Consider the following 24,743-nt stretch of genomic DNA (forward strand, 5'->3'; position numbering starts at 1 on the left):
AACTCGCTGAATCAAGTAAAACCGCTGAATCTCGTAAAACGTTTAAATCTATTAAACCCGCTGAATCTATTAAACCCGCTGAATCTATTAAATCCGCTGAATCTAATAAAACCGCTGAATCTATTAAAACCTCTGAATCTCTTAAACCCGCTGAATCTACTAAAACCGCTGAATCTCGTATATCCTCTGCATCTCGTAAATCCTCTGAATTTCGTGAATCCTCTGAATCTATCAAACCTAGCGAACTTAATCAACCCGATATTCCCACGGAACGTAAGCGATCAAATTTCGAGGTTTATGAAATTACCTCCGATCCAACAAAAATTTTACTACCACATATCCAAATCCTTACCTCCATATCTAAAATTCCTTTATCTTTGTTAATAGACTCTGGATCGTCGATAAGCTTAGTTAAAGATAGTAGCATTCAAAACCATCCAAAACTGACTTGCGACGTTATAAATCTAAAAGGAATAGACCCCGCAGAAGAGTGTACCCAAACCATAGGATACTTTAATCTCAAATTACATATTTCAAAATCACCAAATAAACACATAACACATAAGTTTCACGTAATCAAGGAAATTAATTTACCTTACGATGGAATAATTGGTTCCGACATGTTAAACAGCTTCGGTTGCATAATAGACTATAACAAAGATATACTAAAAATTAATAATATAGATATTAAACTTCTGTTTCGCGAACCAACTTATATTATTCCTCCTAGAACGGAGATGGTAATTGAATGTTCCGTAAAGAATCCTGCAATTGGAGAAGGTTTTATTTTAGATCAGAAAGTGTCTGACACTTTATTAGTAGCGAACTGCATTGCTAGAGTAAAATATAATAAAAGAGTAAATGTATCAATTATCAATATCTCTGATTCATCAGTTACGCTTAATTCTAACCTTGATCTTTTAATCACTGCTAAACCTAAATCACTTCCTCAATTCCCTTCTTACCATGTTACTTCTACTAGTTCTGCTAAAGTCACTAATGCATATACACGAACTCAATCGGTTTTAGATCAGCTTAGGGTATCTCACCTCAACGACGAAGAAATTAACGCACTCTATGACCTATGCTCAGAATATTCCGATATATTTTATCTATCTGGTGAAATATTAACTTGTACCACCGCAATAGAACATGAAATAAAAACGAATTCTGATATTCCAATACACGTCAAATCGTATCGATTTCCAGAGATACATAAAGAAGAAGTAAGAAAGCAAACCGAATTAATGTTAGAGCAAGGTATAATAGAACCCTCAACTTCCACTTGGTCTTCACCCATTTGGATAGTTCCAAAAAAAATGGACGCGTCTGGCCAGCAAAAATGGCGCGTAGTCGTAGATTACAGGAAATTAAACGATATAACAATTGGAGACACATATCCTATTCCTCAAATAAACGAAATCCTAGATCAACTTGGGCATAGTAAATATTTTTCAACTTTAGATCTTGCATCCGGTTTTCACCAAATTCCATTGAATCCAGATGACGCAGCTAAAACAGCTTTTAACATTCCCCAAGGACACTACCAATTTACCCGTATGCCATTTGGACTAAAAAACGCACCAGCCACATTTCAGCGTCTAATGAATACCGCTCTCTCTGGACTTCAAGGGATAAGATGCTTTGTATATTTAGATGACATAGTTATTTATTCCTACGATTTAAAATCTCAAATAGAAAACCTTAGATTAGTGTTTCAAAAATTACGCCATTTTAACCTTAAACTCCAACCGGATAAATGTGAGTTTCTAAGAAGGGAAGTAGGATATCTAGGTCATGTGATAACTGAAGATGGAGTGAAACCTAACCCGGAAAAAATTAAGGCTGTCATGCATTTCCCAACACCAAAGTCTCCTAAAGATATTAAATCCTTTTTAGGTCTCGTCTCATACTATCGCCGATTCATTCCTGATTTTTCCAAAATAGCTAAACCATTAACTTCTTTACTTCGAAAAAATACTAGCTTTGAATGGGAAAATCCACAAAAACTTGCATTCGATTCACTAAAACATAAATTAACCACTGCTCCTATACTCTGTTATCCAGACTTCACAAAATCATTTGTTTTAACATGTGATGCATCCAACTATTCAATTGGAGCAGTTCTATCTCAGGGCCCGATCGGTAAAGATAAACCTATTGCATTTGCTTCACGAACCTTGAATAAAAGTGAGTGTAATTATAGTACAACAGAGAAAGAGTTATTATCTATACTCTTTGGCTGTAAAACCTTTCGCCCATATTTGTACGGAAGAAAATTTCAAATAATAACTGATCACCGACCCTTAAAGTGGCTATTTAATCACAAAGATCCAAGTAGTAAGCTCCAAAGATGGAGACTTAAGTTAGAAGAATTTGAATATGATATAGTTTACCGCAAGGGAAAACTGAATTCTGTCGCTGATGCACTATCTCGCTATCCTGTAAACCCAATATACCCTGAAAACCTTCCATCTTCAATTCCTCGTGAGAATCCCTGTAAACGATTTTTAGTCAATCCAATACGTCCTGATAATGCAGCAAACCTTAATACTAACGAATATTCAAACTCCAGTGATTCTATAACAGATTTTGGGCCTATAAACTTAAGCCCACAAACTGAAGATCTGAATTTTGATTTTTGCGACTTAGATATTCCATCTCCTGAATTAACTTCTCAATCAGATCCCTTATTCATTCCTTGTTCCGAAAAAAACCCTTCGATGCTAAATAACGACATTAACACACAATCCACTTCTTTCACTCCGAATCCCAATTCGAATAATATTGAAACAAAGGACTTTAGACAAGAAAACATCACTGATTCTAACACAGCCCCTGAATCGCCGTTTCAAATTCCAATTTCTGAAAACCTCAATCAACCTATCTCAACAAAGGAAAATATATCGAATCTTGCTTCTACATCTGACAATTCAAAGAATATTATAATTCACAATAACGATTATACAAAGTTCATCAAAGAATTTACTAATAAGACGAATCAATACGATACAAAAATAATAGAACATAATCAATCCTTACTGAATACACATTGTAACATCATTATTGTACCGACGTCAATAGACTTAGATGAGTCTAATATTTATGTGCAAGATATTGTAGGTAATCTTGAAGATCCTAAAGAAATCATGTATAGTGAAAAACAGTTGCACTTATTCGAAGAAATCAAATATAACGGAAAAGACGTTTACTTTATTTATACGAAGGTCCATCATTTTGACGATTGCACTTATCCAGAGATCTTTAAAACAATGAAAATAATAAAAGAACATTTATCACAAAGGTATTCGAATGGTAATGAGATAGCGATTACAGATTTTAAAAATCCGTTTGAAAATAAGTCGTTTATTAAAATATATAACATTCTTACCTATATTTTCCATGAAAGTAATATAATAATCAACATATATCATAACAATATACTATACCCAACTCCTAGTGAAATAAAAAGAATATTATATGAAAATCACGACTTACCTATCGCCGGTCATTTAGGTTCTGTTAGAATGCTGAAAAGAATTCAAGAGAGATATTATTGGAAAGGTATGCGACAAGATGTAGAAAATTATGTAAAAAAATGTTTACTGTGTCAAGAAAATAAAGCTCTCAGGAAAACAAATAGAGCACCAATGCAGATTACTACTACATCCAACAGTCCATTTCAGCGTGTAGCATTAGACATTGTTGGTCCCCTACCTGAATCGGGAACTGCAAAACTCAAATATATTATGACACTCCAAGATGACCTTACTAAATTCTCCGCAGCTTACCCTTTGCGTAGCGTTTCTGCTGAAGAGACATCTGATTGTCTTCTTCATTTTATAGCAATGTTTGGTATACCAAAAATGATCTTGACTGATCAAGGTACAAATTTTACCGCTGAACTCTTTCAGAAGACTTGCACATTCTTAAAAATTAAACAATTATGGTCAACTCCTTACCATCCTTAAACACAAGGAGCTTTGGAAAGAAGTCATTCTACTCTTAAAGAGTACTTAAAGTCGTATGTTAACGAAAATCAAGATAACTGGCCTCGTTATGTCTTTACAGCCATGTTAGCTTACAATACTGCTGTACACTGTACAACACACTATACACCCTATGAACTTTTATTCGGTCATAAGGCATATATCCCTGATTCTATTTATAATGAAGACCTTTACGTTACTTATCCTGATTATGTGAAAATGCTTCAACATCGGCTTAAATTTTCCCGAGATAAAGCCCTTGAATACATTAATAAATCGAAAGAAGCTTCTAAAACTCATTACGATCATAAATCTGCAAGGAAACATTACAAAGTTGGTGATTTAGTTTACTTAAAAAACCATCTTCGTCTTCGTAAAGCCCTCTCACCTTTATGGAAAGGCCCATATAAAGTGATAAAGGTCCACGGCAACAACACTCTTTCCCTATTAATAAATCGACGCCATGTAAAGCACCATTTCGATGAAGTCAAATTAGCAGAAACATCTAGTAGTTATTCGAACTCATAACATCATATTACTTCTATAAAATAAAGAACGCCAATTTTGATCATAGAAGAAAGCTTATCATTATTTGAGTTTTACTGGTAAGGTTTATTATTATTACTTAATTCTATTATCTATGCTTTATTCTATTACAGTTACATCATTTCAAACTGTTTCGAGATCTCCGCAACTCAAAATCCTAGCCTAGTTCAATCAATCTCATCAAGCTCCGGTATCTATTTTGATTACATGGGCAAATTAAAAATTATTAACGGCCATTTTAACGTTCTAATGCCAATAAGTATCTCACATATGAAATCCCATATCGAAAATATTAATTCAGCTTTAGGTACCGTCAGATATCTTTGTAAGCAAATAGATGCAATAGATAATTGAGAATGTCACAATATGCTTGAACCTCTGACAGCACGATATCAAGATCTTGATAAACAATATTCATCCATTTCTCATTTACTTGATAATCGAAATAGGCGAGGTGCATGGATTGGCGGTGTTGGCACGGTTTTCAAACAAATTTTTGGTACTTTAGATGAGGATGATGCAATTAAATATGATAATGCTATTAATACTGTACAAAATAATTATAAACAACTAGCTTCATTAATTAAAGAAAATATATTGGTTACAACATCGACCATTTCTTCTTATAATAACTCCCTTCATAAATTAAAATTTAATGAAGATAGTTTAACTGAAGCTATTGAAAAGTTATCTATTCAAATAAAAAATGTCTCTGTTACATCCAATAAATTAATAATGATTTCTCAAATAAACTCCATCTTAAATAATTTGGAAACTTCACTGCTTAATTTATCTTTTCAGATAGAAGACATTACTAATTCTATTCTCTTTTGCAATACAAATATACTTCATCCTTCTATAATAACACCTAAACAATTGTATCAAGAACTTATCGATAGCTACAGACACTTGCCGAATGGGCATGAATTAGCAGTAAATTTAGACATAAGTTCGATTTACACTATTTTAAGTATATCTAAGTTAGTTTGTTATTATCTAAATCCTAAAATAATTTTTGTTCTACAAATACCACTTGTTACTTCCCAAGAATTTTATTTGTATCATAATATTCCTTTACCGATACCTCATAATTTAAAAAAGCCAGACTCATTCAGCATGACCATACCGGATTACAAGTACACCGCTGTTACTAAGGACAAACTATATTACAGCAGTTTCCAGTCTCTGGAAATCTGTAAAACAGTCAGTGTTCAGAACTATATATGCAGTATAATGAATGTTTTCTCGACAAGTGCTAATCCATCCTGTGAAAGTGAACTATTATCCAAAGTTTTGACGCAACTTCCAAAAGAGTGTAAAACGGAATTTCTATACGGTAATCTTGATATTTGGAAGACTCTTAATAACAATCGATGGATTTTTGTACAATCTATACCAACTAAATTATCAATAGACTGCGCTAAATCTGAATTAGTAGAATAAAATAGTTGGTACTGGAATAGTAAATCTTCCTAATCATTGTAAAGCCTATTGTAAGAATACTAAACTTTATACCAATAACAATGTATTTAATATAAGTTCACCTTTATCTAGTTTCACTAATTTTAATCTTATTGATGATTTATGTTGTAATTTAAATAAACTTAAAGAAACTGTTAGTAATGCGCCCACTATTAAGTTACAAAGCCTTGATCAAGAAAATATGAATTTTAATTACAAAGATATTATTAAATCGCATATAAACAATCTTAACAATGTTATAAACCAACCGCATATAATAAAATACGGGGCACATTATTCTATTCTTGTTGTTTTCGTAATCTTAATTATGATTAGTTTTATTATGTTTAAGTTTTATACCAAAATTTATAAATCTGGCGGCAGTCCAATTCGCTGTAATACTACTTCTATAGAAATTCAATGTTCCGAGGAAAACCAACAGACATACACAGCAATTGAAGAAATTCCTCCTGCTAAATTACGACGTAAAGTCTAAGATCTGTCACTAATTTGGAAATTAAATCTTTATATCTATTCTATTCTTCTACATCTTAGTTTCCCTTAAACTTCTATAGAAAACCTAGAAGTTTAATCTCTAAGGGGGGAGGTGTTATACCCCTACTTAGTAAATGGTAACGCTGAGCCACTGGGCTGTAACAGCAATGTCAGCAGTATAGGCAGGAGAGACAGTAGTAGGGCTCAGCATCAGTTTAGTCCTCTTCCAACTTACATCCGCGACGGCTGCCTAAAGATCATTCTATTTCTTACTTTAATTCTACATCTTATTTTAATTCTATATCTAATAAATATTAAATAAATGTTTAATTCTATTTCAATTCTTTTTTTAAAAACTGATTGAAGAGGGACGATATAACAGAACGTAGTATGCTGTATTTCCCTTGCTTATAAATGAATTTGCCGTGTACTCAAATTTTACTTCATTATATAAACGAATTTGTACTTACGATTTGATTCGCGTAGACCTTTGATAATTGTATTATTGCTACTTAAAAACTCAATTTTTTAATAAGCTTTAAATTTTAATAAGCCTCTTGTTATAAATTTAGTGGTAAATAACAAAAACAGATACCCACTGCTTTATATATTGAGATTTGAGATCTAGCATTATCTGATAAAAACGTTAGCGAGATGTTAAACTGCGTAATCTGCATTAGGAAGTAAATAACACACGAAGACATAGAGATTTTTATATGTGGTATATAGATTCATTAGTAATTCTAGTACCAGCTATAGAGAGTCAACTAAATGTAACAACTTAGCGCACGTCTAAGATAGCGACTTATTACAACCAGTTCGTATATTTTTAAGTTAGGTGCTTGCTTAGGTTTATCTTCTTATTTTGGGATGAAGTTCGAGGGTCTTATAACACTATAAGATAAATACATTTGGTAGAGGGAATAGATCTTTAATTCGGTATTTTAAATGATCACTATACCGACCAAAATTATAATGATGACAAGAACATTTTTCTTCATTACCTTTCTTAATAAAAAACAAATATATTTTTTCATGATTTTATTAAGACCGCCATACTGGAAAGAAAATATTAAACGTCAGCGATTTTAATGTATCACTGAGTAAGAAAAATCCCTCTGTCATTAAAATTCTGCCCGTGTGGCAGCGGTGTTAATTTAATATCCAGTTCGAACCGTTTCTACCGGCGCGCGGCGGTAATAACCGGTATCAAGCGGATTAACAGTTCGCAATATCTGCTTTATTACTTGTTAACACTTAGCAAACTTTAGTCGATCGTATATCATATTTAGACTTGCGGGAATTAGGGACGTGTTGTGTTAAGATCAATATTATATTTTACGATATTTCTTATCGTTTTCCAGTATTTAATATCAATAATCAAATATTTTATGGCGACTGAAATAATACGTCTTTCAATTGAATTCTTTAATATTTTTACATTTTTATGTTCTAAACAATTTGTTACTTTAAAACCTCTCGCCATTTCTTGTTGGTTATTGAAAACGTAGTCACAGTTACTTTATTTGACTTTTTAATTTCGAATACTTTAAATAAACACGTTAGGATATCTCTTTTTACTTCGTTCGTTTCTTTTGTTCATTTAAATTTTTCATGATTTCTTTTTCTGCGAGTTTGTTTTCTTGACATTTAGCTTGAGGCCGGTCGCTCCCGGCTATATGACTTTATAATGATTAATGAACATTGTTGACAATTTTATGCGTACGTCATAATTTTATTTACATCTGTCAAGTTAATAATCACTATCGATAATGATCACCTGAAATTATTAATAAATAAATATTGGACAACATCACATACATTACTCTGAACCCAATGTAAGTAGCAACACCCAGACCCAGGACAACATAGACTAATGAACTAATGAACTTTTTCTACATAATTAGTCGTCATTAAGAAACATAAAAACGTTTAAAAATATAAGGAACTTTGTAATATAAATTAGGAATAACACTGGATTCAAAACCGAATTTTGTGGGATGCATATTCATAGCTTATAGATTTAAATAGCTCTTACGGTATACAACAACATCAACATTAACAGCTTGAAAACTTGTCATTGCTGGACGAAGGCCTCTTCTCCCTTTGAGGATAAGGTAGTAAGGCTGGTTGGTGGGTACATATGTGGCAGAATTTCGTTAAAATTAGACACATGCAGGTTTCCTCACAATGTTTTCCTTCCCTGCTGAGCACGAGATGAATTATAAACACAAATTAAGCACATAAAAATTCAGTGGTGCTTGCCTGCAGTTAGTCTTTCAGCGCCGTAAGTCGTTGACGTGCATTCTGTGGCTCTCAATTAATAATACGTTTAATATTGAATAGGTCACCGGAATTTAGATAATTAGTACATTGTGTTGTGGTTCCTGCGAAGGACAATTGAATAATGTGAAAAAAGTGCATATGTGACACTCGTTTTGTTATAATCAGTGATACATTTTGTTGAATACGTTTAACGTGTACAGTTTACTGATTCAATTTACATGGTCATGCACCGCGGTCATTAACCTCTGCACTCAAGAGTAGCTGACGAAGAGCGCGAGTATCGGGTGTTCGCCTTTTTCACCTTTACAAGTAACAATCGATTGGCCTTGCGGTTGCTGGTGTAGACTTACGCGCCGGTGGTCCTAGGTTCAATCCTCGAAGAGGCCATTACTTTTTCTTTATTATTCTTGATTTTAACATTATTAAATGCCGAAGTTAAATTGGAATTGTTGCGAAGACCATAAAGACGGTGAATCGTATTTGTGTTGTGTGCGCTGTAAGAAAGCCTATCACACAAATTGCTTGCAAGCTACTGGTTATTCACAGATATCAGACAAGGCTATCTCTGAATGGAATTGCCCAACATGTACGCCTAAGCGATCAAAAGGCAATAACGAGAATACACCAGTTCACACGAAAACGATCAATATACGATAATAGGAGTACACGATAATGCCAACATCACTAAAAGATCTACAAAGAGAATGGCTCTCTCCTCTCCACCTGCATCGGAACTTAACAGTGTCTTATCCCAAGGCGAATACCGCGATATGCTTAAAGAAATTGTCAAAGACGAAATGAATGTTATGCTTACTCAGTTGAAATTATCTCTGAAGTCTATTTTGAATGACGAGCTCAAGCTAATCAAAGACGAACTCGGTGAAATGAAAACGTCAATAAACTTTATAAATAGCCAATACGATGATTTTATTAAAGAACATAAATCGAATATAAATTTAATTAAAGAATTGAAGGACGAGAATTTAAAAGCACAAACCAATTTAAATAGTTTAAACACCCGTATTAACGATCTCGAACAGCGGGCCAGGGAAAGAAACTTGGAGATTCAATGTGTTCCAGAAATCAGAAACGAAAATTTAAATACAGTTATTAAACAATTGGGCAATATTATTGGATCAGAAATCCCCGAAGACAAAATATTAAGTTGTTCTAGAGTAGCTAAAGCTAATCGCCAAAGTCCGCGGCCACGACCTATTGTGGTTCAGTTTAGCTCAATGAATGTTCGAGACAGCTTCAAACAAAGCTCTACATGCGGCCACAAGAATCAAAGCAAAGGAAAAGGGCTATAGATACGTATGGATAAGGAACGGGCGTATCTTTGTTCGGAAAAATGACAGTTCAGATTTCAAAATAGTTAGGGACATGGAGTTTTTGGATACGTTAAAGTAATGTCGGTAATTTTCTGTAAGTGTTGTCAAGATTTTTGGTATTTTTATTATTAAAATTCTCAGCTTTGAATATATTTTACCAGAATGTTCGTGGCTTAAAAACTAAGACCCATGAAGTATACCGTAATATTTCTATTAATAAGTACGACATAATTGTGTTGACTGAAACGTGGTTAAACTGCTCAATATTAAATAGTGAGTTGTTTGATAACAGATATAATGTTTACAGAAGAGACAGAAGCTCTTGCAAACTCAGCAATAAAACGGATGGTGGAGGAGTTCTTATAGGTATTAATAAAAATCTAATATCCTGTAGAAAATATGAATGGGAAAGCGATATTGAGGATATTTGGATCACTTTAAATATTCCAAACTTCAAAGGCGTCAAATCATTAGTCTTATGCGCTGTATACCTTCCACCACCCGTTAAAAAACCGATTCTGGAACACTTTTTTAATAATTGTAATCGCGTAGCCGAGCAACATGACATGTACACTTGTATTGTGGGTGACTTTAATTTGAGTTGTATTGACTGGAATATGTTTCAAAATTCATTATTTAAGCCCAATCCTCCTGCTGCGCAGTTATTATTAGATTTTGTATCTGAATATGGTTTACAGCAATTTAATACCATCAATAATAATAAAAATAAAATCTTAGACCTTGTACTCTCTAACTTTCCTAAATGCTACGTGGAACTGTCTAATAATTTTGTTTGCAATATTGATTCGCTGCATCCTCCCTTAGAAATTCGCATCCCTAGTATTGAATATGATACACTAAAAAGTAACACGACTAAAAAATATTGCTTCTTTAAAGCTGATTTTGATTCTATCATTAAATCATTAGATGAATTAGATTGGTATAAGGTACTGGAGGCCTGTTCTGACGTCAATGAAATGGTATGCCTTCTATACGTTACTTTACAAAACATAATTTCTAAATTTGTCCCACTAAAAAATGTTAAAAAAGATAGTTATCCCAACTGGATTAGTCAAAGTTTAAAAAAGAGACTTAAAGAAAAATACAAATTATTAGAACGCGTAAAAAAATATAAGAACCCAATGGATGATTTATCACTCAAGTTAATCAGTAAACGCTGTAGAAAATTATCTCAAGACGCATACAATAACCATAATAATAACATTGAGATTCAGATCCACAAAAACCCTAAAATGTTTTGGTCCTTCCTTAAAAGTATGAGAAACAATAGAAGTTCTTACCCTTCATCAATGAGTGACGGCACGATCACAACCAGTGTTGGAGAAGAAATCTGTAACTTATTTTGTAGTTATTTTAGCACACTTTACAAGCCGACGAATAATGTCACACGTCTAACCCAAGAATTTATCTCAAAACATCTTCTTCCAATGACAGGTATCAGCGACAACTTCATATTTCCAGAAATCACTCTTGAAACTATTTTTAATAAACTAGCTAGCTTAGACATCTCAAAAGGCTCTGGCCCTGACAACATACCGCCTATCCTGATTAGGAATTGTGCTTCCAGCTTGGCCCTTCCGCTGTACATAATTGTTAACACTTCTTTGCGAACTGGAATATTTCCTATTGCATGGAAACAAGCTAGGATTGTACCTATTCATAAAGATGGCAAAGATTCCTTAGTGCAAAATTATAGACCAATATCTATGTTATCCACGTTCGCCAAGATTTTTGAATCCTTAGTATGTCCTTATATAAAAGTGTATATGAAACGTTTCATATCAGAGTATCAGCATGGATTTGTTACGGGCAGGTCTTGTAGTACGAATTTAGTGAACTTCACTGAATATCTAAGTGAAGCTATTGATTCTCAAAAACAGGTCGATGCTATTTACACAGATTTCCAGAAGGCATTTCACAAAGTACCTCACTGTATTCTACTACAGAAACTAGAGCTTTATGGTTTTTCTGGAATATCGCTGCAATGGTTTTCTTCATACCTAAGTGACCGAAGTTTTTACGTTGCAGTTAATGGTTACACATCAAACAAACACATGATAGCAACAGGCGTACCCCAAGGCTCCCATTTAGGGCCAATACTATTTAATATCTTTATTAATGACATCGTAACGTGTTTTAAATACTCCATACCGTCCCTATATGCTGATGACCTGAAGTTCTCAAAAATTATTCATTCGCTTGAGGACTCAGTCCTCTTACAAATGGACTTTAATCGAATAGTCGAATGGGTTAAGACTAATGGCATGTCACTTAATATAAAAAAATGTTCGCACATAAAATTTACACGCAAACACAACATTTTCCCGACACAATATTACCTTCAATACGAAAGATTAACGGAAGTAACCCATATAAAGGATCTTGGCATTTTTTTGGATCAGAAATTAACATATATCCTGCACATTGATCATGTCGTTAATAAAAGTACAAAAATGCTTGGCTTTGTTTTAAGGAATGGTAGAATTTTCAAACACGTAAAGACCAAAATTCTCTTGTATAACAGCCTTGTACGTAGCAATTTGGAATACTGCAGTATGGTCTGGCGACCACATTATACTACCCATCAGTTGAGGCTAGAACGTATACAGAGGCGTTTCCTATGGCATTTGGCATACACAGAGGGTATTGCTAAACAAATTTCGTCTTACGCAAAGAGAATTAAATATTTTAACATGATGACCTTAGAAAACAGAAGAACTTTATTTGACCTAATATTCCTATATAAAATCTTTAGAAACAAACTTGACTGTCCCCATTTACTATCCAAATTTAACTTTAGAGTACCATCCAGATACCCTCGTAACCCAGTAAAACCTCTCTCCGCACCACGGCGGAAAACAGTTTTTGGTAATCACTCAGCAGTTGCTCGAATGTCCAAATTGCTCAATGAATTCAGCGATTCAATAGATTTAAACATCGTAAGCCTCCCAAAGTTCCGATATCTAGTTATAGACAGAATTAAAAACGTCTAATTCTTTATTGATGTCCAAATTACAAATTTTTAATTTATACAAAATTTTACGTTATAATAATCTAAACTTTTTATTCGATTTATGGAACAATATTATTTTAATTCTATAACTTATTATAAATGATGAATTGTATAATTATAATTGAATGATAAATTATTTTAATTGTTTTCGTTATCAATGCATGCCATAATATAATTTAATTTTAAGATATAATTACATGTCGTGTTTGCTTTAATATAGTTGTACATTTAGAAAGTAATTAGTATGTAAATTAATAAATTGTATCATCAAAATGTAACAACTGCTAGCAAACCTAATTAAATAAATAAATAAAACCGAATTTGTGGGATGCATATTCATAGCTTATAGATTTAAATAGCTCTTACGGTATACAACAACATCAACATTAACAGCTTGAAAACTTGTCATTGCTGGACGAAGGCCTCTTCTCCCTTTGAGGATAAGGTAGTAAGGCTGGTTGGTGGGTACATATGTGGCAGAATTTCGTTAAAATTAGACACATGCAGGTTTCCTCACAATGTTTTCCTTCCCTGCTGAGCACGAGATGAATTATAAACACAAATTAAGCACATAAAAATTCAGTGGTGCTTGCCTGGGTTTGAACCCGCAATCATCGGTTAAGATGCACGCGTTCTAACCACTGGGACATCTTGGCTGTGTATACATTTAACAATTACTCACTTCTTCAGTCTTTGGTTGGTATTGGGGTATTTTTTTTTATCTACTATATACTGAATAGGTCATCTAATGATAAGAGGCGAATATATATTATAGACATTTCATTTGCGCCGTATGGAATTTTAATAATTACTTACATAACCAACGCACCATAAACCTTGGGAACTGAGATGTTATATCCCTTGTGCCTATATATATATATTACACTGGCTCACTCATTCTTCAAACCAAAGCACACCAATACTAAGAATTGCTGTTTGGCAGTAGAACATATTATGATGAGTGGGTGGTACTAATCTTACTAGACGGGCTTGCATAAAGCCCTACCCCAAATACATACTAATATTTTTAAATTATATAAACTAAATCGTTTACTTGGAAAGATAAATTACAAACGTGGCTAGCTTATCACTAGCTATACAAAACGGTGCTGCAATTTATAAAAGTAATCTAAAGTCACATTAACAAGACAACATTTTATTCTGTAAGATAATAATTTGAACTGATGTCGTTAAGCTTTAGCTCTACAGCGCTCTATTGTCGCTAATGGCGCATTTTGAGGTGTCATAGTAAATATGTTTAAAGTTAGTAGCACTTATTTTTTTATTTTTTTTATTGGTTCATAAAACTGGTTACAATCCTTAAAATGTTAAACTTAATATAAACATGGACTTAATATAAACATGAACATAGATTGAAACTTTCTTGATATGAACACAGCATGCGTATATATATAAGTATCATGTGGTGTACAATCAAAATTTTAAATAACTAAAGCTAAACTAGGCATTTATATAAAAATATATAACTAAAAATAATAATACAACTGCAATAATAAAATAAGAGAGAGAAAACTACTTAGCTAAATATTTACAATGTAAGAATTTGTTTTTTAAAAGAGGCTAAAGAACCACAGAATATATCACACTCATTTAAGTGGGCATTTATTGTTGAACAAATGCGATACAAGGGCGCGTGTTGGAATATATTCGTTCGACATGTGGGTAAACTAAAGGTTGTTCTGTTATGTAGCCTACTATTGGGACGGTGTACACTAAATTTAAGGCGCTCAAGCAGATCTGGTGACTCAATATAATTATGAATAATTTTATATAAAAATAATATGTCAATAAATTTTCAACGGTCACTCAAAGACTTCATGTGATAAAATTGTAATCTAGACTCATATGAATCCAAAGTCTGACACCTATGACCCGTATATGCTAGATGATACAAAAAACGTTTTTGCACAGATTCTAATTTCATTGAATGAATATTATAGCTAGGATTCCAAACAGTGCTGCAATATTCTATGATGCTTCGAACCAAAGAGTTATATACCGTAATAATTAGATGAGGATCATTAAAAAGTTTCATTTGGCGATTTATGAAACCTGATAGTTTAGAAGCTCTTTTGATTATGCTGTCAATATGATCACGAAAAGATAGGGTATGATCAAATAATACACCTAAATCTTTGATAACATATACTTGTTTAAGTGGAAATTTATTGATGTAATAAGTTTTATCAATTACATTTTTTTTCCTTGAAAATCTGATAAATACACATTTATCAGTATTTAACGCCATTAAATTGTTTTTACACCATAGTTCAATATTTTCGAGATCTTTTTGTAATATCAACGGATCTTTGTCATCATTAATTACATGATACACTTTTAGGTCATCAGCGTAAAATTTGAATTTAGAATTAATAACATAACTGAGATCGTTTATAAATATTAAGAAAAATATAGGCCCCAAGTGGGAACCTTGGGGAACCCCACATGGGACGTGAAGAATATCGGACTTAACTCCAAATAGCGACACTAACTGCGATCGATTTTTTAAGTACGACTCACACCATCTTAATAAAGAGCCGTGAATTCCCATGTTGTTGAGTTTGGAAATAAGTAAATCATGGTTAACTAAGTCAAACGCTTTTTTAAAATCGGTGTAAATAGCGTGTATCTCTTTATTATTATCAAGGGCTTCTGCTATATCTATAGTGTAAGAAATTAAATTGGTCGTAGTCGATTTTTTTGGTAGAAATCCATGTTGGTTATGATGAATATGTTTTTTTAGGAGAAATAATAATTGATTGTACATAAGTGATTCAAAAACTTTAGCAGACGTTGATAAAATTGAAATAGGCCTATAATTGCTAACATTGTTTACCACACCTTTTTTATGTATAGGAGTAAGATGAACTAACTTCCATTTGTCCGGAAAAACGCCAGTGTTTAAAGATAAATTAAAAATGAATGCTAGTGGAAGAGATAAATTTGTGGCACAGTTTTTAAGAAAGAGAGGAGGTATCATATCCGGGCCACAACTTTTAGCCACATCAAGTGAGAGTAAGACTTTTTGCACCTCTTCTTTGGTGATTTTAACGTATGATGCAGATATAGTATCGTTGAGGCAATTAGTATTGATTGATATTTGAAAGATTTGTAGCCGGAGATGTTGTATATTTACTCGTATAAACAGATTGAAAGAATTTCAAGAATAAGTTACATATCTCTTGTTTGCCATTAGCAACTTCGTCATCTAAATACATTTGATTAGGTATTTGGGTAGAATTTTGTCTTTTAGTATTACAGTAACGCCAAAAATAATAAGGATTCCTTCGAATATTATCGCCGGCTGTTTTTTTAAAATTGTTGTAACAATCCGTAATTAAAGTACTACATCGTAGTCTTAACAGATCAAACGTTAATTGGCCATTCCATTTTAATATTTTTTATATTTCATATGATATTTAGCCTTTTCTTTTAAGGCTTTTATTAAACTACTATTAAACCAGATAGGGTAATGTTTTGAATAAGTTTTTGATAAAGGAGTATGAGAATATATAATTGGAAGCATCTTGTTATAAAAAATATCTACAACTTGATCAATTGAGGCAATATTACTGAATTCCTTTTCCCAGTCAATTTTTATTAGTTCACTATTAACTGATTCATAGTCACATCGTTTAAAATTAAGGGTAGGGATTCGTTTTCTTGGTTGAGGCCTACCACTTATATAGTTAAGATGTAAAATTAAACATGGATGATATTGATCTATTGGAACCAGACTAAAATCAGATTCTTTAACTGTAAGTGACTGGATATTCGATAGTACTAAGTCTAGAATACGACCGTTACAATTTAAAACCGAATTATATTGCGACAAATCACAGTAAGTCAAAGTATCTACGAAATCACTCTCAATAAGATTAAAAGATGACTTTGGAGCTAATGTACACGTATCACTATCCAATTCCCATCCAATATTCGGCAAATTAAAATCGCCTAATACTATTAGAGGCGACTCTTCTTTAATATAACTTTGTCTGACATGAGTCAAATTTGTTAAAAGCGCTTTCATGTATGTTGAGTCCGTTGGAGGTGGAATATATACAGCACAAATATAAATAAAGTTATTATCATGAGTACGAATTGTTAACCATATATCTTCACAAGTTGATTCCCATTCTGATTTTCTAGTAACTTGAAATTTGTTTTTAACTGCAATGAGTACTCCACCTCCATCTTTTTTTGTACTATTCGATGAGGTAGAACAGCGATCGCGACGGTAAACATGATTTCTTTTATCGATAAATTCATAATTAAACACAGTATCATTAAGCCAGGTTTCGATAATAACTAATATGTCATAGTTTGAGCGCAAAATTGCTTGATACATTTCATCTGTTTTTGTTCTTATGCCTCTTACCTTTTTATATAACACATTTAACTCGAAAACAAAACATTAAAAATTGTTATGCATGCACTAATAACAAACACAGAAAACAATAAATAGAACATAAAATCAAAAACTTGGAAAAAAAATAAAAAAAAAAAACAGAAAAGAGATACTACAACTGCTTTAAACTATCAAAATTCTTTATCAACACAGCTTATTAAGCGTTATAAAAAAATAATTTCATCACGTTTAATTAGACTTGGTATTTTCAGCGTTTTTTGCTTTTTTGTATAAATTTATTTTCCCTTAATGAATAACGCAAGAATTTCTATACAGTGAGTTTATTTCGTAACTTTAAATACTGCAGCGATTTCGAATTTTAACTGCATATTAATTTAATTTAGACGCCTTTCAGCTACATTTCCCTTTTAGCTGGTTAGCCCACTAAATAACTTGCCTCCGAGGTACGTGTTATGATATACAGTTTCATATTAAAACCGGCGCTCGACCGCGATGTTTCATGAATATGCTCGCACTTGCTTCGACGAGTGGTTTTACTTACCACAATAGATTTCGCATATACGACAATGTTTGTGAAAAAAATGGCCTCACAGATTTTTAATGTACGTTTGTTTTTGAATGATTTCTTGAAAAGATACAGAGAAATATTATTTATGAGATTACACCTTGAAATACGGAAATCACTAAGTACATATGTTGTAATTAAATTTATATTGTAAAGGAAAGTAATTATCATTGTTATCCCAAACTATTTAATTGAATTTGTTGAAACTTTGTGATATTGTTTACAATTGTTTGGAGATTTCTGGCGTAATATCATCAAAGTTAAATAGATGTCGTGGAAGAAGCATCAGATACGCTTGTAATAAATATATAGATGAGTAGTTTATCAATTTGTTCAAGGTGATAGCAAAAATTAAGTCTTTGAATGAATTGAAATCTGAAACTATTTTTATAACTACCAATGTGTAATATACATATATATATATATGGTTTTATGTGGTTTACTTAAGTATGTATTTTTATTTAAAGCAGAATTACTTTGTAAACATGATCTGAATAAAAAAACAATGTACGGAATTGCAAATATAAAAAAAAAATACTTCGCTTTTATAATGTTTATGGACGAAATCTATAATATAATTATCTGAAATAAAATTTTCACTAAGAGCGCGTTTTTGCATCAATGACAGGATAATGATATCATCAAGCTAAATATCACTTTATCGAGGATCCAAGCCAGTCCAAGTTAATAAATCTTTCAATCGAATTAATTTTCACAATTATCTTTTCTGAATGTATAATATATTTTTAATATAGAATATTTATTTTATTTTTGTAAATAAATTAAGTAATAATGGTAAATCACTTATATTTACAAATGTAGTAAAGAAAATAAAATATGAACCGTAAATAAGCTTAAAGCCGATGGCGTAAATCACGCCTGGGACTTCCCAACATGAGGACGTATCATTTTACACGCACGCGAAACTTCGACGTAAATATTTCCCGAAATGTCGTGCGACTATCACCTTATTATTTTCCTGACACAATTGAGACTACAAATTTAATTTTCGAATCGCTAATGAGATATCTCAAAAACTGATAGTTGTAGATTTCCCTTTGATAGATGTAATTTTTAATTTTGTAAATAATTTTCAAGGCTCAAAGTTGTTTAGTCGATCATTATGCTCGACCTGGGGTGTTAGGGTCAGCTAGGTATGGCAAGCTTGCGTAGGTAGGTTAGGTTAGACTCGTATTAATCTACTACCCAAACAGAAAAAAAACAGTATTGGTGTGTTCCAGTTTCAAAATGGTGTGAGCCAGTTTAACTACACGCAGAAATGACCTAATTATTAGATCTCACGGTGCATTAGCGATGGAAGGAATGGTTAATATTTCTTACATCGCCAATGTCTACAAGCGATGGAGACCACTTACTACAATTACTACCCGTTTACGTACATATTCTATGAAATTCCAAATTCTGGCTTTTTCGATGTATAATTTAGACTCTGTTAATTTAAATATCGATTGTTGTTGTTGTTCTGAAACTTAAAAATTAAATATTCTTAAATAGCAAAAACGTATTTATACGTCATTTTAATATTAATAATGTGAACCCAGACTTAAGTGATCTATTATATTTGAATATGCCTCTTAATTAACTCGCCTTTCTCACTTACGAGAAGTGAGAAAGGCGAGTGTAGCAAATATTAAACACTTTTGACGCACCCTTTATTATACATTGTAACCGAAATTACTTATACGTTTCGGTCGCGTTTTCGCTTCCTTGAATTTAATAAGTAACAGTTGATACTGAAATTATATTACTCTCATTTCTGCGTTTTCCGCGGTTCGCTTATTAAACGCAAACGTCAGGCGTTGCAAATTTGATTTCCGCTTGAGATGAATTTGCTGTGTTCTAATAAACATGATACAGCGTCAAGTATGTTACGCATGGCTTTGAATGCGTGTGACTTATGAAATACTATATAACATTTTTTAAATGAATGTAAGTCCTTCTGATACAAAAAGATATTCGAAAAAAAATAATATTAAACGATACAACGTCTACACAATGTTTATTTGTGAAGAGGAAAGTGTACAAGAATAGATATTTTTAATTATCCTATGTTTATTTCAAGAGCATCTTAATAATGAAATATTAAATGTTGTATTATTGTTTATAGTATTTAATATAGTGAGGTCAAAGGTGGATTCTTAGATATAAGAAACTGGTTCAGCAGAACACATTAAATGAATAAAATAATATGATAATAGAAAATAAAGTATCTACTTACTATTAATTATAATTTAAGATATTATTTACAATGTTACAGATATAGATTGTGTGTGCTTGTTGTGTGTTTATTTGTGTGTGCAATAAAAGATCGATTTATTAAAAAACAGTATCAATCTAGACACTATATAGAGTAATAATTATACGTGTGTGAAGATTTTTTTTTCTCATCTAAGATGAGAATTTCTCATTTACCGAGTGAATTGCCGGCATAATTAAAAACTGATCGTTAAGCCGGGGTAATGGTACTGCATTTCTGCACTATTTATTTTGCGATAATAGCGATAAATTATGATGCACTATTTAGAGCGAATATTAGAATGTTTATTAAAAAAATGTTGCAAGCTCATTGAATGCTATTCTTTTTTAACGTCAGATATAAAGTTTTTTTAACAATATACTTATATACTTATCAGGATTATCATTATTATTTAAGGATAAAATACATTACTAATATTTAAAATCCAGAGGTTTTTGTAGCTTGCATTAATATCGTTACGCAACAATATATATATATATATAGACATTTAAATCGAAGTACTTGAAGGAAATTGATCGACTTCTGAGCTATAACTTTAGCTTTCAGGGCTGATAACAGATAGACTATTAACTTGTAACTAGGCGTCTGACAATTTAAACATAAAATTATTATTATCGAGAGCTGAACAAAACATACATCTTTATTTACGCGGCTTTGCTTGTGGGGCTTAGCTTTATACGATTCGTTATTTAAAAAAGTATTGGGAAAAAATAATTGTATATCGTAAACAAAATTAAGTTGTCCGTAACTATATAAAATTTTGTTATAATATAAAATGTACGGAGCATCAAAATGTTTATATAAATAATAAAATATTAATTTATTCGTCCATAATTTTATAGAATAATTCAAGTAAGTTTATTAAGGTATATAATTTAAATTAAAGATTTACAGTAAAAAAATATTTTTTAAAAGGTTTTAATGAAAAATATTTATAGAATGTTGCTAGTGTGGAGCGCGCCTATCCGTTGGTAAATGAGAAACGAAGTACCTTCAGCCTCACAGACCACGAGGCTTAACTTGTCTTAGATCCTAATTATACTTTATCGTTTCGGGCCAAGACCAGTGGTTATATATTTTTACTCGATTACGTAAGAGCTAAGGAGAATAATGCATTGCCCGTTTATTATGTATGTATGTTTGAGTATGTTAATATTTAGGTCCGAAATATTTCAATTGTTTTTTGATAAATGAAGTGTTATACTAGTATATTGTTTTTATTTAATAATACAGGTAAGTGGACCGGCAAATGGGTCGTTGATCTTAAGTAACCACCTCTGACTATATAAGTATATATGTATATATGTAGGTGCTGTTGGAAGTATTAATCATGCTTTACATGACCAATGCACCACCAACCTTGGGAAAGAAGATCTTACTCATAATGTCCTCAGGTATAAAAGTTTACTCAACTTCAAACTAGAATATAAAAATACGAGGTTTTTATGTTCGGCGATCGAATATATGACGTCCAACTCAGTTGTACCTACCCAGCGGGCTTGCATAACGCCCTTACTCCGACTGTTTATATAAATAATAAAATATTTGTGTCTTACAGTCGGAATTGAATTATTTAGTATTTAGTAATGCAAGATATATTTGTAAATTAATTTCGCGTATATTATTTAAAAACTTTACGACCGTTTAATAAATTTTATGGGTTTTTAATATTGATCGTGGAACCCTAGTAATAAGTATCTGAATTTATATTATTTCGTCAAAAATATATTATTAAATTCCATCTTCCCTCTTAATATTGTAAGGTGAAAGCCTATAAAATTATCGGCTTTGTCTGGAAGCTTTTAGAGAAAAAATATTTTTAAATTGTGCGAAAAAAATGAATCAGTTTTTACAAAAGGAGAACTCTGACCTCGTTTATATACATACACATTTTATAGCTCTAGATAAAAAAAAATCTATCCTATTTCGTAGAATAAAATTACATTATATGCTTGATACTGGGCATATCTCGCAGCTGTGCCGGGTTTCTGTTCCATTAGGTTATGAGAATTGAGAGTGACACAAACTTGAGCACTACTCATATAACATCTTCTAAGAAGTTAGCTAGTTCTTGCTAGTTTTCCCTTGGCCAAAATTCGATTAGGAATACTTCAGTGAGCATCGAATTATTAACCGTGGGTCTTGTATTCGTGTGTATATTTCTTTGTACGGCTACGAGTTCGAAAATATAGGATACTATTTGTCGCCACTGATTTCGCTCTCGTTTTAAGGGTTGGCATAAAAAAGTACTACCTATACGAAACAAGCTTGAACCCCAAGGACATATACTATGGATCCAAATTTGTTTTATAACAAATTTCATCAAATTCATTCATTCATTCATTCATTCATTCATGGTAATGCCTTGGAAGCTTAACAGACAGACAAAGTTACTTTCGCATTTATATTATAAGTATACATACATATGTATGTAGAAATATTAAAATAATAAGTTTTATTTTTATTTACAAATTGGCAAAAGAAGTCGTGTGATTAATGTTGTATAGCTATGTTCAAATTTCAATTGCGTTTCTTACCATGAAGCTGAGTCAATGCTTTAATTATAAGCAAAATTTAAGGCTTCATTGTCAAAAGAGATTCTATGTCATCTTTCATCAAATTGTTAAACCAGTTTAATCAAAAATGTATAATATTTTTAGTAGTCGATTTTGAATATATGTATAAATTATACCGAATTTTCTTAAGTAATAGAGTTTTTTCGTAAACCACGTTTTCTATTCGCCCAATTATCATATTAGGATTTTAATAAATAACAAAGTTTAACAACTGTTTATAATGTAAGTCTAAATAACGGTTTCCATGTTTCTAACACCAGTCATGTCAAAAATCCTTTCTTAATACTCATTTACGTTCCATAACGAATTTATGTGCAAAATTTTATCCCGCTAGACTCACCGGCTTAGGTTGTGCGTTGTATGTTCGTCACTCATTTTTCATTTAAATTCAATGAATTTTAAGACTTTTTTTGTACGTAGTGTTAGTGGTAGGTGGACGGGAAAGTAGTCACTACTGCCCATCGATATTAGACATAAGAGATATTAACCATTCATCATACAAATGCACCACCAACCTTGGGAGCTGGGATGTTATATCCCGTGTACCTGCAGCATCGTATCTCAGTTACACTGGCTCACACACCCTTCAAACCGGAACACAACAATACTAAATATTGTTCTTTGGCGGTAATGAGCAGGTAGCACCTAGCACCTACGATACTATATTTTATATTATTTATATTTTAAATACCAAAATAAATATCAAAAATACCAGAAATAATATTATACACATACTATAATGTCAAAATGAAACAAAGTATAAAAGGTATGCTTATCTTTTGAAGATAATTCTTATAATTCCTCTCGCATTACTCGCAATTCAATTATAGGTAATAATTATAGGTCACGGGGAGTATACATTGATCCAGTATTTTGATCCAACTCAGCATGACAGTGACACTGGATCAATATTGATATTGACCGATGTAAGCACTTTTCAATCTGGCCCATTCAGTCATGGCCCAGTCCATTATCCAGCGCTAGATTTGGATATAAAAGCCACTATTTTTTGCTGGTCTGGATCAAATTACTGGATTAACGTATACCGAACACAATTCTTATTCAACAGTGCAGTTGCAGTGTTGCATATATCAGCAGATTAAAGAATGCCTAATAAGAATCCTGTGAAATAGTCTTAAATATACATGAATATTATGGTACACGTTTATTTTTCTAAATGTAATGAGCCGATGTCTTCTTAACGTATACGTCACTCGAATATACTTCAACGTCATTTGGAAGGCCAGATTATCCTCGGATTATCCAAGTTTTTTTTACGAGTTATCCTCTAATTGGATTGGATCTAAGAATTATTTTAATTACTGTTTGTATAACAAGCAAAGAGTAAGCAATAACTCCGTAAGAAATCCCAATTAAGACTTCGAATATTAAAATAATTATACAGATTAATATTTTCAAGGCGAATATTTTTTTAATAATCTGATTTCTGCGCTCGTTAGGACTTTTTGTTATAATACTGGATAATTTGGCTTTACTTCCAAGATGTGTTCTGCATCCAATGACTGCAACATACTTCTAAAAAATTGCTCTATCTTGGCGGATATGCGCGATCAATCATGACTGTCTAGCAAATGGATGTTTGATTGTGGTAGTTGCATAGAATATCAAATTGTAAATTTCGAATTTGCTTAATGGCTTACCTCTTGTGTGCATTTCAAGTGTTGTTATTAAAGAGCTGGTGTTTTACTGTACGAGCAAGCAAACTCGTCTGTGCAAAAACCACATTTATTATTGCTTATCGGTTATTCTACAGTTTTATTCATCGTGCCGC

At 32.1% G+C, this 24,743-nt stretch overlaps 1 long non-coding RNA gene and 1 pseudogene across 1 annotated transcript in view; both read left to right on the forward strand.

The window, feature by feature from the left end:
* Positions 1 to 24,743, forward strand: part of LOC135194607 (uncharacterized) — a 441,435-nt gene that overhangs the window by 146,494 nt on the left and 270,198 nt on the right. The window lies entirely within an intron of this gene.
* Positions 4,625 to 6,783, forward strand: LOC135194617 (uncharacterized; annotated as a pseudogene).

Source organism: Vanessa tameamea, chromosome W (genome assembly GCF_037043105.1).
Source record: "Vanessa tameamea isolate UH-Manoa-2023 chromosome W, ilVanTame1 primary haplotype, whole genome shotgun sequence".
In the NCBI taxonomy this organism is placed as follows: Eukaryota; Metazoa; Arthropoda; class Insecta; order Lepidoptera; family Nymphalidae; genus Vanessa; species Vanessa tameamea.